At 36.7% G+C, this 17,720-nt stretch overlaps 1 protein-coding gene across 3 annotated transcripts in view; it reads left to right on the plus strand.

The window, feature by feature from the left end:
- Nme7 (NME/NM23 family member 7) overlaps positions 1 to 17,720 on the plus strand; it is a 181,895-nt gene that overhangs the window by 120,344 nt on the left and 43,831 nt on the right. The gene's annotated exons all lie outside the window — the stretch shown is intronic.

Genomic DNA, 17,720 nt, shown 5'->3' on the forward strand with positions numbered 1-17,720 from the left:
GAAGAGAGAGAGCGAGAGCATGCGCTGACCCCTTTTATTGAGGAGAAGCTACTCAAATGAGGCAAGGGGTCAGGTTTCAGGGGGCTGAGTCTATCTTCATGATGTCCACTGTTAGCAGGTTGTCTGACACCTGGGTAGGCCACATCCAAAGGCACAGTAAGAGAAGGGGACACACACAAGGCACTTCCATGGAAAATTCTATCCTAAACAGGGCAAGGGGTTATATTACAAAAGAACAGGTGAGTGTAGCTTCATCCATGGGGCTGTAGCAAGACACACCTGTGCTCGAGACATGGACCCTCAAACCCAAGAAGGGTGGGGAAAGCTCTGCCACATTTCTGAGACTGAGCGCTTCAGCACTCAGCTGGGGAGTGTGACCCAGTCACGTGCAAGGTTGGTCTCCCACATTTATCCTTCATCAGATTTATGGTTTGCAAGTATTTTCTATCTTTCCAGAGATTACCTTTCCATTTTGTGAATTGCTCCTTTGTTGTGCGGAATGATCAGTTTTCGTTTTGTTGTTGTCCCATTGGTTTATTTGTGTTGCGTTACGTGTGCTTTTGGTGTTACGTCCCCCCCCCCCCCCCCCGCCAAAAAAAAAATCATTGTCATAGACAAATGTGAAGGAATTTTCTCTCTGTTTTCTTCTAGGAGTTTTATGGTTTTTGTTTTTAAGTTTAATTTTTTAATCCATGTTGAGTTAACTTTTGTGAGTGTGTAAGATAGGGACCTGATTTCATTCTTTGCATATGGAAACACCTTTAATTGAAGAGACTGTCCTTTTCCTATTATGTGCTCTTGGCCTCACATCACATGTGAGTTGACCATATATGTCTGGGTTTATTTCTGGGCTCTTGACTTTGTTTCATGGATCTGTGTGTCTGTTTTTAATACCAACGTGATAATATTTTGATTACTATTTGTTTGCAATGTAGTGTGAAACCAGGAAGTGTGATGCTTTTATGTTTGTTCTTTCAAAGATTGCTTTTCCATTTGGAATCTTTTGTGGTTCCATATGAATTTGAGGATTTTTTTATATAAAAATAGATTTAAGAGTTTTGTATTTATTTTTAGAGGGAAATATAAACAAATTTGTGGATTGCTTTGGATAATATGAACATTTGAGCTATATTAATCCCTCTGATCCATGAATTTGGGGGTATCATTTTATTTATTTCTTCTTTAATATTTTTCATCAATGTCTAATAGTTTTCAGTGTACTGATCTTTTACTTCCTTGTTTAAATTTATCGCTAAATATTTTATTATTTTTACTCTATTGTAAATGGTTTCTTCATTTCTTTTTCAGTGTGTAGAAACACAATTGATTTGTGTATGTTAATTTTATATTCTGCAATGTTATTGAATTTACTAACATCGAACAGTTTTGGTCTTTAGTGTTTCTGTATATAAAATCATATTGTCTCCAATCAGAAACAATGATAGTTATGTTCTGAGAAGCCACCACGAATTGATGAATATTGAACTGTTGCTCCAAAGAGGAATATAAGATTAGGTTCCTATGAGCCTGTGGTCACAACATATGCATTAATGAGGTGACCAGACACAGTCTTATTTTATGAGGGTTTCTGTTTGAAGGTAACTTATTCAGTCTGTACTGTTGGTTCCGTAACACTGAACTCATGACCAGCACCACTGGGACTTGGAATTCAGTGGTGCTCAGATTGTTCATATTTCCTCCATGAGGCACATGGCAGCATCCTTGAACCTGGGACTTTAGACAGCACTTTAGCTCTGTGCTTGGGGCCATTGCAATAGTGAATCACCAACAAAAATATAGAGAGAGAGAGGGAGAAGGAAGGGGTGAAATGTGATGCTAAATAGTGTGCAAAAAGGACACTTGTAAACAAGTGAGAGCTCAAACAAGAAAGGCAGAGTGTTACCTTGTTCAGCCTCTACTAGGAACTTGCCCTCTGGTGACTCAAGTTTTTGCTGCTCTGCACACATCTTCCAATCACAATAAATGTGCTTTTAGTTTTGACTTTGAGTTATGAATAAATTTTAGTTAGAAGGTAAATATGAAAAATGAGTCTACAAATAATGAGAATTGGCTGTAGTCTTTACATTTTAAAAAATGAGTTTAAATGACTTTTATAAGGAAAAATAAGTAGCAATGCCTGCTTAATAAAATATCTGTCTAAAGAAAAAATTTTCTCCTGAAAAGTAGGTGGTTCTAAGGGATTTAATACAACTAATTTGAAAACCAAAATAAAACAAAATATAGACTGGAAAATACTTATGTTTTAGGGTTATTATTTTTCTTGGATTTCTTTTAATTTGCTGTTAAATAACTCCTTCAAAACTTATCAAAAATAATAACTCTTTTGTGAGCCTAGAAAGATGAAACAATGTGACTTAAAAGTTGATTAATAGAAAATCAGTTAACATAAAGCTACTGAATACAACATTAATATTTTTCTATGAAAATTGAAACTTTATTACTGGGAAGCATTTTCCTGAGAAGGCAGAAAATGTAATGCAGATTCACATGTCAGTTTACTGCCATTTCATATATATATTTCTGTAATATATGGTGTACGCAACTAAATTTAATAAAACTGTTTTCTCTTTTTTTGGTTGTTTTAGCCATTAAATATTGTGGTGGGAATTTTGATCCCAGAACTTCTTCCCCTTCCCTTCTTTCTTTTTTAAAATTTATATGTGTGTGTGTGTGTGTGTGTGTGTGTGTGTGTGTGTGTGTATATATAATTTTATTTATTACATATGTATGTCATTTTATAGCAACATGCAGTTCCTGTTTTGCTTTCTGAGTGTACTGTTTTCTTATGGAAGACACATGTATTTAGATACTAAGAATATTTCCTAGAGCATCTGAAATTACCACAGAAGTATCTAAACAAGCTTAGAATATAGTCTTCTTTAGATAAATACCAAATATTCTAGTTCCCAGGGGCCCCAGAGCTTCTAATACTGAATTGTGTTGTCACTTGTTGTTTGTTGTCACCCCACTCAGGAAGCAAGCATTCAGATACTGTCCAGGTTGACCCATGCATTTCTAGAATGAAGACTTCAGCCTTAAGCAACCAACAATAATTAAAACAACACCAACAATGCTTTATATGTCCAGGCATGGCTTCTAGGATAATAGAGAATATTAAAAAGACTCATTTGTGATTAAAACTTCCAAAGACTCCCAATGGCATAGACTTGGGGTAAGCTAGAAATAAGTTTCATTATAAGGGATTTGTGCCTTTTGCCTCTGTTTTGTTGGATTGGGATTTATTTTATTTCATTAAACTAAAATTATTAAATACATTGTGGGTATGGGGTCCTCAAAAGTGATTATAATAGACTTTGGCTTAGCCATGTAGAATTTTTAAGATCTGAGAATATGATCATTAAAAATGATTACAAATATGTGTATATTATAACAACATGTTGAGTGCTTTAAAGAAGTAGGATAATTGTGTCAGAGCTTATAACAAAGGTTCTAGCTTAATTGAGATTAGTTGATAATTTAGATGAAGGGATTCCTGAAAGATTCTCAATTATTCTGAATCCTGAGATAGAGAACACCCAGGTATGGAAGCCCTAAATCTTAGAAAAACCCAGTACATTCTAGGAATTCAAAACGAATTTTGGCTCTAGCTGAAGGTGCAGAGGAGAGTAACCTTTCATGGAATTGAAGAGATCATTAAAACCAGAGGATGAAAGCCACATTAACTAGTTTGTATTTTCTTCAAGTGCAGTGGAAATGCCATGGAAAAGTTTAAATGGAGGATTGATATGATAAAATTTGTATTTTATAAGAGCACTATGACTGTGTGGCAAATTGAATGGAAGAGAGTAAAGTAATTCTGACTAGAGATGATGGGACCCTGGTCTTAGATGGTGACAGTGGAGCTTTCAACATGTATTTCATAAAGAGGGCTGGCAGAAGTTGATAATTTGGATGAGGTCATGTGTAACTAGGTACTATATCTACCATAGATGAAGAAATTCCTGATAGAAATGACTACTATATTTTCAAACAGATACAGCAACTGATTAAAACACCAAAGCCTGTTTAACTTTAATCATTATTTAAAAGTTTTTCCTGGCTACGGATTTAAAATTTAGGTACATATAAATAGCTTTTACTCTTAAAAGTAGGAAAGAGAAATGGAAATATGCATTCTATCTTAAGTTTAGACTCTAACTTAACTACCTATCAGCTTTTAGTAAATTTGGAATTCCTTGATCTTTGAAGAGTTCTTTAGTGTGTCTATTTTGTTTTGTTTTTCTTCTTCCTCTTCTCCTTTTTTCCTCCTTCCCCCACCCCCCCAACACCTCCTCTTTTGGTACCAGGAGCACTTAAGTACTAAGCCACATCCCCAGCCCCAGCTCCTTTTAAATTTTGAGACAGGGCCTCACTAAGTTGCTGGCCTCTAACCAATCCTTCAGCTTCAGCCTGCTCTGAGTCACTGATGTTCACCACCACATCTGACTTTGTTTTTTTCTTTCTTTTTTTTTTTTAGAGAGAGAGAGAATTTTTTTAATATTTATTTATTTTTTAGTTTTTTTCGGCAGACACAACATTTTCATTTGTATGTGGTGCTGAGAATCAAACCTGGGCCGCACGCATGCCAGGCTAGCGCGCTACTGCTTGAGCCACATCCCAGCCCTGTTTTTTTCTTAAAATAGTGACTTGGCAATAATAAGATTTTACTCAGCTCCTTCAATGTTAATTTTGTAGGGGTTTTTTTTAACTTATTTTTTTTAAATGCCATATTCCACTCTGCTGCAACCAGCAGGTGTTACTTCTTGTTAGTTCTACTTTACAGATTCAGAAGTGGGTGGCATTAGTTGATTAGAATCCGAAAACAGATGGTCTATTAAAACATGTTTTTGAAAACCTTACTGGATTGAAATTCAACTACTATATTTTTCAAACCAGTAAGTCTTGAGTGTCTTTCTGTTACTTTCTCCTGTAAGTATGATCCAGGCATATACAGAATATATTTAGAAACTATCTTGGATTACTCTGAGTTTTGATCATCAAGTCTTCCATTTAAATAATGTAATTGGCTGCTAGGAAATGTGACATTTTGCTAAGGTGTCACACCTAATACTGCAAAACATGCAAATGAAATGTTAGTTTAGTCATTAAATACCATAGTATCTCTAGTTTCAGAATCACAGAAATGGTTAGGAAAGAATTGATCTTCCTTTTCTTCAATCAGATTTCACCTTTGTTGTTTAAGTAACAATGTATATAAACTTTCACTGAGAAAGTTTCCTTTTTTATCCTTTCTTACTGCTTTTTACTCTTAGAAATGTATCTCAAAGTTTCTAAAAGTCTCTTACATGTTGCAGAGGTAATATGCACAGTAGACCAGGTCCAAAACAGTTATTTTCATGTCTCTGATTTATTCATTCATTTAGCCAACCAGCCCACCCACTAGCTCATTAACCACTAACCAACCAACCATTTACCGACCTTCAGAATGCCTGGTATTCTTATGTATTATCAATGAAAAGATGAACAATCCATTTTCCCTGAGCCACAGGAATTTATGTTCCAAAAGGAAAGAATTGTGTAGTCCTTAATTGTAGTAAAGTCTTATAATTGCTGTGATATATATGTGTATTAAAAGGGAAAAAATAGGATCAGATAAGTCTGAGAAATGCTTGGGCACGTGCAGTTATGTATGACTCTTTACTGCAAGAATCTAGAGCATTTTTAATGCTGACATGCATTGTAAATCTCCACAAAGGTCCTCTGGTATGAGATATTTTCCAATTTCTTGCCAAATAGTAAAGATGACAACCAGGATAAGAGGAAATTCCTAACCATAATTTTTGCTAAGCTGCCTGCAGAGACCTTGAAGAGATCATAAAGAACGTTGAAACATAGCTTTTACTTTTTAGGGAAAAGAGAAAGATAAGCAGGGCTACATAAATCTATACTTCAACATTTTAACTTGTTTGCTTCAGCATCTTTGTGTCCATACCCTCCCTCCACCTGCAGAGGGTGTTCCACTGATGCAGGGATTTCTCTGCTTTCCTGCCTTGGATTTTCTCATCAATGTTAGAGACTTACTCATCCTGGTACACTAAAACTCATAAATACTTGAGTTTTTCGGCCTAGTCTCTAACTATAAAATGAAAAGTATTGTCTATAGTTAAAGGAATTTAGAAAAAATTTTTTTTTTCTTCTCCCTTCTGCTGCTGAGAAAATGGAAGTCCAGTCAATTTTGATTTGCTTCCCTTTAAAGGAAATCCTGAAACTTATCCCAGAGCAGATATTCTTATGCTGGTGTCTATAGACTATTAAGGTTTGGAGAATAGGACTTAGAGAGTCTGTGAATTTGGGTGAAAAGAGGATCCTGTATTTGTTTTACTAAAATCAACCGAAGATCAGAATTCCCATGAATATAAGCAGCAAACCACTATAGTAGCTATACCTTTACTTTGCAACCAGTGGAAATTGCATACATTTTCATATTGCATCACAGTGTTATCTCACTCATGGCTATTTTTAAATTATAGGAGTCATTAGATCAGCTACTAGACCTTATTAAACAATTCTTGATTTAATTTTCTTTGTAGATCTATGTATTTTAAGCATTTAAAAACATTGCCCTGAGTAAGGTTCATGGGCTTCATCAGACTGCCAAAAGAGATCCTTGGGACAAGACAAAGTTAAGATCCCTTGTCCTGGAGAAAGACAACTGGAGGTCAAGTAAGGATCCCTGTAGTTAGACAATGTCATAGTAGCCCAGGACAGCTTTTTCCTTTTTAGTCCTCTCCTAGCATTAATCTCCCGTACCATCTCTGTTCCAAGCCTCTGAGAAACCCCTCCTAAGAATTGTAGCCCATTTTTCTAAGTCATTCTTCTAACATTTGCTTCAGTATTTTGTGGGAACCAGTTACATCCTAAGAACTATTCTAGATACAGTGGTGAACAGAACAAACAATAAACCTTGCCCTCATGGGAGTAACATTCTATTAGAGGGAAATAGACCATGAACAAAATAAAAAAGTAAAATAAATAGTATGTCTAATGATGGTATGTGCTGTGGGGAAAACAAAGCTGGAGAGACAGATCAAGTTTTGCAGGAAGAGGAGGGATTTCAGTTTTAAATAGAATGGACCTGGAAGGCTGCACTGAAAGGTCACACTGACACAGACTTGAAGGTGAGGATGAGTCGCTCAGAGCAGTCCAGGTAGAGAGAGCAGCAGGTGCCACAGCTGGAATGCAGCAGGTGACTAAGAAGCCGGAGTTGCTGGAGTGGATGTGAGCAGAGCAGCCTGAGGAAGGAAGACCAGGTAGTGCATCCTACGCTACTGAGAGGACTTTGGCTCTTACTCTGAGTAAGATGGAGGCCATGTGGAGTTCAGCAGAGGACCAACATTATCCAAAAGGTTGAACAGTCTCTCTGGCTTCTCTTTAGAGAAATGAAGCAGACCTAGAGCAGGAGCAGGTAAGTAATGAGTGCCAGTGTGGCTCTAGAACCAGGCTGCTGGAGATTCTTCATCTGTTTCCTCACCAATAAAATGGGGAAAAGGTAAGCCTGATGAGAGGATTAAAGCAGCTTGTAGGGTCACTGTTCACTAGCTGTTAATCTTCCTTGCTTTGTTCAGAATGCCTTGGAGATGTAAACTGTGAGGTACCGCATAGCTCTTTGGTAGCTGGTATGGGAAGACTGAATGAATTTTGGGGAACCTTATTCCTGCATGTTGCTTTCAGGAGAGAACTTGAGTAAACTAGGAATCATTCAGTGTTTGAATCCCTCAGTGTTCCCTTTGGAACCTTGCTGTCTCCATGCGTGTATGTGTTGGTGGTATTGAAGCTAAAATCACTTGAGGTTAGGGGAAACTATTGACACTGATTCTGATGATAGGAAGTTGGGAATTAATATAACTGAATGAAAGAACTGAAAATGTGCTTATAATAATTATTGTTTTTTAAGTGAACTGTATTGTTGTTTGTCTAGTTTCTCTAAAAAACAATAACATGCACACCATTATGCTAAATTAACTATTAGTGTGATAGTAAATAATAAATTTATTTTCATAGTTTTCCTACTTTGGTCATACAGAGTAATTTTATAGTTGTTCAGAAAATTAGATGGCAACTGCTTTGTGAGATCCTGGCCATGCTTGTTTTGCAAACTTTAAGAAGGAAAATAAATTTTCATCATCTATAAAGGTGGCAAACTTGTTCAAGGAACTCTCATGTCAAATTTACGAGCTTCAATAAGCATAGAATTCGAAATCAAATAAAAATTGAGATCTAACAGTAGTCAAGCCATTGCTAGATATTGCTGGAAATCTGTAAGAAAGAAAAGAGAAGTTCACAGATGATGGTAAAATAAACCAAAGAATGAGATGCATACTCCTCCTTAAAGTGGGACACGGAGTGTAAGCGTAATTTTCAAAGAAAGGAGCATTTACGTTTCCTTGGAGTAAGTGCAAAGGCGTCATGGAGAATGTGACCTCCGAAGGAGGTGAAACTTGAAGAATGGATAGAATTTCTATAACTGAAATGGGGATCTGCATTTTCAAGGTGAGGGATAATATAACATAGGCATAGGGTGGCAAGATGGAATAACTTAGTGAGAAGCATCAGGTGGAATATAACAGTAGATAATAAGGTTAGACAGCTTTTATGATCAGAATGAATTCTAGGCAAACACAAAAAACCAGTGAAGGTTACTGAAAAAGCAGTACTGTTATATGACCAACGTAGTTATGCGGCAGTATATAAGATTAATTGAAAGTTTAGGAGGAGAGGTTGCTATTGAGGCCTTTTAGAAGTTTAAGACTGGTTGCAAAGGGAAAAACAAATTTTATAGGCTTTATTTAACCTCTCTTAAGCCTTACAGTTAGTATTTGCAATAAATGAAATGAAATGAAAACTCTTACATACGGTATGAAATCAGCAAGTACTGGGTAATTCTTAGCCATTCTGTTGATGATGATGTTATTCTCTCCAAATTTATAACCTCCGTTTTCCTTTCAAAACACTTTTCTTTCACCCACTTTTTAAACTGTGGATTTCCCTAAAATTCTATTTTCAACTGTTTTATTTTTTTCTATATGTTGTTCTTTGGTTATATTCATTTTTATAGCTATAACAGCAACCAAAATGCTAATAACTCTTAAATCTGGGTTTCCAATTTGGAAATATCTCCTTACCACAAGACCCTTGTCACTGACTCCTGGCGTCTCTACAGAACAACACTCTAGACCTCTCAAATTCAGGCAGATCTCCTCTTTCCTTGCAACCTCCTTCTTACCTCCAAAACACCATCTAGCGTCAGCTAAGCCAGGAGCCTAGAGAAGTCTGTCTGAACTCTTGCCTTCCCCCCCCTCCTCCATTATAGCCAGTCAAGTCCTGCACGTTACCTTCTCAGATGCTCATAAATATTCCTTTCTGACCATCTCCAGAATCTATATCTTAATAAGTTACATTTGTATGTCATAACCATGAAATTAGTCTCCTTACCTTCCTTCAGTAGTACCTCCTCTTATCTGGCAACCACACTGCTGCCTGAGTAATCATTCTGAAATGTAAATCTGGTAAGTTATATCCCTAGTTCCAAGATCTACTTAGTAGTTAAAACTCCTTAGCAAAGCAGACAAGGTTCTACATGACATTGCCCTTTCATATTATGTAGCAGTACAATATAATGGGGTCACTGTTTGAAAGTGAAGATTGAATTATCATTTAGGTATGGTGAGTCCAATAGATCAGGAGACGATTGCCATTGAAAAGATAATTATGGTTTTTGCTATGGTTTAAATATGGATAGTGTTCCCAGAAGTCACCAGGGGCATGGTAGTGGGAGGTGTATGCACCTTTAAGAGGTGAGACCTCGTGGAAGATCCCTAGATCATCTAGGGTATGCTCTCACATGGAATGGTGGGACTCAGGTCTCTGACTGTCTCTGCATCTTGGCTCATGGTGTGAGCAGTTTGCTCTGCTGCTCTGCCATGCTCTCCTTCCATCATGTGCCATCCTCACCAGAGGCCCAAGCCAGTGATGCTGCCAGCCTTGGACTTGAAATTCCATATCCATGAGACAAAATAAGATCTCTTACTCCACAAGTAGCCTGAGTCAGGAATTTTGTTGTAGTGGCATAAGTCTTGACTAATAGCATTCCTAAGAAGGGAGGGCACACCATGCTGTGCAGGGTCATGAGGGGAAGCTAGAGCAGGAAGTAGAGGAGTGGGGAGAAAATGTGGAAAAGAGCTTTTATTGTGGTCTCTGTGGGAAGGACCCAGTGAGGCAGGGCAAGCAGGCTGAGGATTGGCTAGTTTGAAACTTTTCTACGTTCTCTGGGTTGTAGGACCTGTACCGTGTTTCCAAGTACCTGACCCTGGGGTGATTAAGACAAAGTATATTGATAAAAAGGGGTGTGAGTCTTGATAGAGAAGGTAGAGGTGGGTGGGTTCTGGATTGAATGATAGCCTCACAGGTGAATCCTGTACTTCTCTAGGAACTGGCTGGCCTTGGGAGAGGCATGCCCCACAGGGTCAGTAAGGCTCCGGATGGCAAAACTGTGGGAAATATGGTCCATGAGTTATTTCTTACAGATGATAAGAACTGTGAAGTGTAGAAAGGTGTTCAAGACCCTAGTGGGTTCTTCACCCAGCTGAGACCAAGCCCCACCTCTACCATATCAGTGGTTTTCCTCCTGGCCAAAACTTAATTTTTTTGTCTGTGAAATTGTAATAATGTATTTTGTGAGATGTTGTCATAAAGAACAAATAAGATTATGTAAACTCCCTGGTGAATATTTAATAAATATTAGCTAATATTATTATCATCACTGATATAATAGAGGTTAAGATGTTTAAGGTATGACCCTGGCCAAGTTTCAAGGGTGCAATAGAATTATCTGTGAGAAATAAAAAATAGACATAATGTTGACACATGTAGCTTTAAGTGCTTGTAAGTATTATTTTTGTCATGTTCGATGTAGTTCAAAGTCAGCTTTATAATTACCTAGGAAAGTATCTTGTGAATTAATTCTTTCAGAGAGGTTTTTGAAAAAGGAAACTAAGAAAATCTGTGTGTGAACTTTGCAAGATATAAACGGGTGATTTTTTTTTAGAGAGAGAGAGAGAGAGAATTTTTTAATATTTATTTTTCAGTTTTCGGCGGATACAACATCTTTGTATGTGGTGCTGAGGATCGAACCCAGGCCGCATGCATGCCAGGAGAGCGCGCTACTGCGTGAGCCACATCCCCAGCCCAAATGTGTGATTTTTTAATGGTTTTATTGAGATATAGTTCACATGCCAGTACAATTCAACCATTTATTAAAATTTTTATTTTAAATATTTATTAAAAACATATCCACTCATTATTATATAGTAATCACAGACAATTTTAGAGTATTCTCATCACTTCAAACCCTATACCTTTAGTTATCATCTTCTTATTGCCACCCTATCTTCAGCCCTTGGCAACCACTAATCTACTTTCTTTCTCTGTAGATTCCACTCTTTTGGAAATTTCATATAAATGGAATCAGAATAGGTGATATTTTGTAACTGATTTCTTTCATACAGCATAATATTTCAAGGTTTATCCACATTTTAGCATATATATGGTATTAAATTTCTTTATGGCTGAATAATATTCCATTTTATAGATATTCCACATTTTGTTTTCTCAAATGATGGACATTAGAATTGGTTTTGCCTTTTTTTATTACCATGAATGATGCTCCTGTGAATATTATGTACAAGTTTTTGTGGAACAAGTATTTTCAGTTCTCTTGGGTGAATTCTTAGAAGTGATATTCTTGGGTCATATGGTAACTCTGTGTAGCTGTTTGAAGAGCTGCCAGACTGTTGTTTTACAAAGTGGTTATACCATTTTGCCATTAGTGTTTGAGGATCCTAGTTTCTCTATAGCCTTATAAGTATTTGTCATTGTCTGTCTTTTTGCTTTTAGCCATCCCAAATAGATCTGAAGAGATACTGTGGTTTTGATTTGCATTTCCTTGTTGAGTGATGATGTCAGACATCTTGTGCTTACTGTCCATTTGTATGCATTTGTGTATCTTCCTTGGAAAAATATCTATTCAATTCCTTTGCCCAGCTTTTAATTGGGTCATTTGTCTTTTTTACTGCTGACTTATAAGAGCTCTTTAAATATTCTAAGTACAAGTCCCTTATCAGTTACATAATTTTCAAATACTTTTCCCATTCTGAGAATTGTCTTTTCACTTTCTTGGTGTCCTTTGAAGTGCATACATTTTCCGTGTTGATGAAGTCTGACTTATCTATTTGTTGTTGCTGTTTGTGTTTTAATGTTATATTCTATAGAAATGTCACATCCATAGGAATCCTTTGCCAAATCTAAGTTCATGAACATTTTACTGATATGTTGTTTTCTAAGAGTTTTGTAGTTTTTGTTTTTACTTTTAGATTTTTGATGCATTTGAATTAATTGTAGTATATGGCATGAGGGAAGGACTAAACTTTTTTCTTAAGTATATGGCTTTCCATATGCTAAACAATGTCCTAACATCATTTGTTGAAAAATTTTTTCTCTCCCCCATTGAATTGGCTTGGTAACATTGTGGAAAATTATTTGAAGCAGATATATAGGTTGTTATTGGACTGTCGATTCTATTCCATTGACCTATATGTCTGTCCTTGTGCCAGATATTCATTCGACTTTAGGCATTTTATCACTTTTATCTTTCTTTTAAAAAATGTTGACATTCAAGAAGATAATTTTTTTTCATTTTTAAGTAATATATAATTTTTTAGTTATGGTGAATCTAATTAGATCTCAGAAAATTGAGTCATCTAGAATTATTATATACTTAAATATGAGTATGAATTCTAGCTATTACATAAACCTGAACATTTTCTAAATATTAATAGTTTTATTTTGATAAATAAAATATTTTTCCAAAGTTCTTTTTTGATTCATAAAACAATTAAATGTACAGCACTTCATTTAGCCCTAATAATAGTTTGGCGAGCTATAGTACTGTTATCTACTGATCTCACTGTTACCCCGAGTTACTTGGGAGAAAGCTGAAATGTGAAAGCATGCAGGGACCTGTTCGGATCACTCGCTCAGCTTGCAGCAAGTCTGCACACGCTTCCTAACAAATAAGTCAGGTAGCTCTGTGCAGAGTAAGGAGGCAAATGGGAGCCAGGGACAAGGAAGCTGGCTGCAGGCTGGCAGTGAGCGCTCTGCAGCCCATGGCCAGAAGCTGGAGCTGTGCTAGGAGTGAACACTCTTCTCTGACAGCAAGAGAGGTTAAGTGTCACAGGAAGGCTGCAACAGCAGCCTAGCATGTCAGAGGCTCTAGGCTCAGTCTCCCCACCCTGATGGCAAAAATCATGGAGATGGCCTATAGTGGTATAGAGATGGAAGGAAGATATTTTTAAAACTTCTTGAGACCTTTGGAAATTACCACTTGTGAACAAGAAGGAGCCTGGCACTTTCCAAGCCTATCTGGACACCAGTGCCAGGCTTGAGTCAGGATCAGTTGCTGTTGGCATGACCGGGATGGAGCCAGGCTGTTCCCAGAATATTGCTCGGAAGACATCTTGTTTACATTTCTGTGGGACAATCCTGCCACTTGCCAGGCCAGGGGGAGGGACTTTGGGCCCTTAAATGTGACCATGCAGACCTGTGCCACCTTTTCACCTTATGTGTTATTTTTTGTTTAGTGACAAAACAACCATTACCTCAAATATAATGAAAACTTCAACTTACAGTACATATAATTTAGGAATTGACTATTCATATTATGAAGGAAGTCTGTAGTTTCCAAAACAAATTCCTTTCAGAAGTACTTTAAAAAGAAGTTTTCCCACAACTAAAATAAAACCTAACTTTAACACATTTAATGTAAAAATGAAATACGTATGTAGGGGAAAAGCCTGCCCTGGTTTGCAGAAGGTTACACCTCTCAGAATATACCAGTGTGATCTCTTGAGATTCCTCACTCCATGGTCTTTGGAAACTTTGGTACCTGATCATCATTGCTGTTTTTAAGTAACCATAACTAAGTTGTTCAGACTAAATAGTTTCTCTCAGCCCTGAGACCCCACCCAGAGCTCTAGGTATGTAAAATTTATAAAACTGTGGAGTATAAACTTATGCAGGAGAGGGTTGAGTATATTTTAATCCCTTTTTTATTATTTTCCATGTACTGTCTTTCCTTTAAGAGTCCACCAGCTGCCCCAAACTTGTGTCAGCCTTTGGCTTCCTTCAAATTCCTGTGCCCTTAATTATCTCTGCCTTTCATCTGGAAGTTGGCATATGCTCCTTCTATAGTTATCTTTTATGTGTGTTCCACACCTTCCAGTCAAGAAACTATACCTGAGTTCTATCTTTTTTGTTTCTCCAATATAAGAAAAATGTTCAGACACAGTGTTTCTCAAACTTTACATGCATCAGAAACACCTTGGGATCTTGTTGAACTGAAGGTTGTGATTCCCTTGGACTAATGGGCCCTGAAACTCTGCATTCATGACAAACTCCCAGGTGATGTGAGGAAGTTGGTCCATAGGCCACCTTTTGAGTGACAAGTCTCTGGTAGCCTTTTAGCAAATTTCTGATAGTGATACTAGTTGTTGAAAAACTGATAAAAGATTTAAATTTTGTTAAATGCTTCGTTTTTCTATAATATGCAAACAGCACTAAAAAGTGAAGTTTAATTCAGTCTATGAATTATTGAAGGTTTTGGATATCCTTTTTTTCTTGATACTTTTAATCTAATCAGTAGAAATGGATTTCATCTTTTCCTTTTAATAGATGCCAGGCTGGATGAAATTATGTTTTAATGACTTCTATTTCTGACTTCATTAGATTCAGACTTAAAAGCAAACACCTTCAGAAGACATTTCCAGGAGCCTGAGTTCTCCAGTCTTCTTTTAACTTTGGCTTTTGTTCAGGACATCTAGCTCTGAGGAGCAGCAGCTTTCCCACTAAATCCCCATGTCCACGAGGGTCAGATTGCAGAGTCAAGACTTAGGCATAAGTAGTTCTTCCTCCATCGCTGCAGTTTCACTTTGAATAGTTTCATTACTTATGGTCAGCAGTGGTCCAAAAACATTAAATGAAAAATTCCATAAATAAGTAATATGCTTTAGGTAAATTTTATTGTAGTGGACTGTTATAATCATTCCTTTTTATTGTTACTAATCTCTTACTGTGCCATAGGTAGCTATGTGAAAATGTAGTCTACATAGGGCTTGGTACTATTCATCGTTTCAGGCATCCACTCGGGTCTTGGAACATGTTTCTTACAGATAAGGGGAAACTGTGAGACTATGATATACCTTATATATACCAATATACCTTATAAAAATCTTCCTAGTAGTTTAATAGACTTCGACTTAAATTATTTCATGGCCTCTTTGGAGTTTTCTCTGGGTAGCAAGGCTTGTGCTGGTTCCTAAGTGCATTAACATCTAAACATGCTGCTTCCTGTGCAGAGAGCTGGAGAGCAGCAGCAGCTTGGTGTGCCGTGGAGTGCGCTGCATCGTCTTTGTGTCTTGTCACATGTGAGACTTTGGGTTGTACAGGCAGTACATAAAGAGCTCACACATGAATTTATTTGAGAATGAATGGCTGTTAGCCAAAAAAAAGAATTTATCTTTCAAATATTTTGCTCTCATGTGAAAAATCTCATTTGGTAAACATACTACACTCTTGAGGCAAGCCAACCAAAAAGAATACAGGAAAAGGAAACTGGTTAACTTTCTCTGTTAGTCTCAGAAGTAACTTGGGCTAGTAAATTTTGATAGTCTTGGGCTGAGGTTGTGGCTCAATGGTAGCACGCTTGCCTAGCATGCATGACGCACTAGGTTCGATTCTCAGCACCACATATAAATAAAATCAACAACTAAAAAATACATATATATGTATGTATGTATGTATGTATATATTATATATATATATAAATAAAAATTTGATAATCTATTTATTTGTTGTATTCAAACCTCTTTATTGTGTTCTAAAAGTAGAATCCAGTATACAGATGATTATGTTTTAATAGCTAAATTACATAAGCCCATGTTCCACTGAGCCCGTGTACCACAGCACTGACTTTAAAATAGGACTCGCTGTGACATAGCTTATTAAATACATAGTGAAAATGGTCATACAGTGGTTTAGTTAGCTTTATAAAAGTAACTATTTCAAAAATTGAAATACTGAATACATAAAATGGAAGCTTCTTGATTTTTAAACATTCACTGTATGTACCTGCAACAGAAATATTGGTAGTTACCTATTACTCCAATCGTTAAATAACTGTTAACATGAATGATTGTATCCATACAAGAGGATACATAAATTAGAATGAATGTGGAAATCAGGACAAAGAGTAAATGAGAATCCAAATGATAAAATGCACACCACATTATGGTGGGGGAAGAGAGCATAACATGATTCAGTTTTTAGACTTCCATGCAATCAGATGATAAGACTGATGGTGTCCACGAGGTAAACAAATGAGTAGCTTACAAAAAGCCCCATTTTTCCTTATACCTGAGAGAAAATTCCTTCATGGATCTCTTAAGAACACACTAAAGTGATTTAGCATGTACTGTCCTGCATAATGACTAGTTTCTTAGACTGCTCCTTATAAGAAGCCGGTGGTGTCACCCCAGTGTGTTGGCAATTGTAGGAAAAGTCAAAATGATCTGACCCTATGGTTTTTGCAGTATAGGAGTAGAGTTCTAAAAGAAATGATGTGTTTGTTTTATTTCCTTTAAGAAATCTTCTATACAGAATTTTTCTCTAAATCAAGGTTGATTAGTGTTAAATGGCAGTGAGTTCAAGGTTAAATGCCCTGGAAAGTAGCTGCAGTGTGGTTATTGTGTGTCTCCATACAAGCACAGAGAGGCACCTGCTAGCCAAGCCACGTGTGCTTCTTTCTCTCTCTTATTTTGGTATTTAGGATTGAACTCAGGGTGCTTTATCATTGAACCATATCCCTAGCCCTTTTAATTTTTTCTTTTGAGACAGTATCTGGCAAAGTTGCTTAGGGCCTCACTAAGTTGCTGAGGCTGGCTTTGAACTTGCAATCCTCCTACCTCATCCTCCCACGTTGCTGGATTACAGGCATTCAACACTCTGCCCAGCTCCAGGTGTGCTTCTTGTGGAGACTGAGTATAGTATGAACATTCAGTTGAAAGGACAGACCTCTCACTGAAGTGAAAAAGAAACAGGTATGATCAGATGTTTATTTCTGCCATAAGATAAAATACACACATTCAAACAAAGCAAAACAAAAATAGTAAAATACTTAAAGAACTCATGTCCTATAGGTTATTTTCTTATGTATTTTCCAACATGTACTTGTTACAAAATGTACCTTTGGGCATTAAAAATGAATTAATTTATTATATAGGATATAGCATCAAAATTTTTTAAATAAGTAAAAAATAATGTAGGTTACTAGGAAGCTTGTGCCCAGAAAGAGCTGCAACATGGTGTCTAGAGCCTGTGGCACTGTTTTGTTATTTGCATGAGTCTCAGGTTTCCACCCTACCGGGTGAAGTACCATCACAGTTCTTTCCTCATGCAGGAGAAATCTTCTGATTTTATTGAGATTCCCCCATGTAAATTCTGGTCATGGTCCTGTGCTGCCTAGAGTTCATCTTTACCCTTTTTGCAATTCAGTTTGTCAGTGTATTTGGTACATTTTAACCTTTTGTTTAGTTTAGAAATATGTATATTTCATAAATCATGATGCGTAG

Source organism: Callospermophilus lateralis, chromosome 13 (genome assembly GCF_048772815.1).
Source record: "Callospermophilus lateralis isolate mCalLat2 chromosome 13, mCalLat2.hap1, whole genome shotgun sequence".
NCBI lineage: Eukaryota > Metazoa > Chordata > Mammalia > Rodentia > Sciuridae > Callospermophilus > Callospermophilus lateralis.